The following is a 768-nucleotide window of genomic DNA, read 5'->3' on the forward strand; positions in this document are numbered from 1 at the left end:
AAGAATTTTCAACCCAGAATTTCATATCCAGCCAAACTAAGTTTCAGAAGTGAAGGAGAAATAAAATCCTTTACAGACAAGCAAATGCTGAGAGAGTTTGTCACCACCAGGCCTGCCCTACAAGAGATCCTGAAGGAAGCACCAAACATGGAAAGGAACAACCAGAACCAGCCACTGCAAAAACATGCCAAATTGTAAAGACCATCGATGCTAGGAAAAAACTGCATGAACTAATGAGCAAAATAACCAGCTAACATAATATGACAGAATCAAATTCAAACATAACAATATTAACCTTAAATTTAAATGGACTAAATGCTCCAATTAAAAGACACAGATGGGCAAATTGGATAAAGAGTCAAGACCCATCAGTGTGCTGTACTCAGGAGACCCATCTCACATGCAGAGAGACACACATAGGCTCAAAATAAAGGGATGGAGGAAGATCTACCAAGCAAATGGAAAACAAAAAAAGACAGGGGTTGCAATCCTAGTCTCTGATAAAACAGACTTTAAACCAACAAAGATCAAAAGAGACAAGGAAGGCCAATACTTAATGGTAAAGGAATCAATACAACAAGAAGAGCTAACTATCATAAATAAATATGCACCCAACACAGGAACACCCAGATTCATAAAGCAAGTCCTTGGAGGCCTACAAAGAGACTTAGACTCCCACACAATAATAATGGGAGACTTTAACACCCCACTGTCAATGTTAGATCAACGAGACAGAAAGTTAACAAGGATATCCAGGAATTGAACTCA

This window comes from Mandrillus leucophaeus, unplaced genomic scaffold (genome assembly GCF_000951045.1).
Source record: "Mandrillus leucophaeus isolate KB7577 unplaced genomic scaffold, Mleu.le_1.0 Scaffold327, whole genome shotgun sequence".
In the NCBI taxonomy this organism is placed as follows: domain Eukaryota; kingdom Metazoa; phylum Chordata; class Mammalia; order Primates; family Cercopithecidae; genus Mandrillus; species Mandrillus leucophaeus.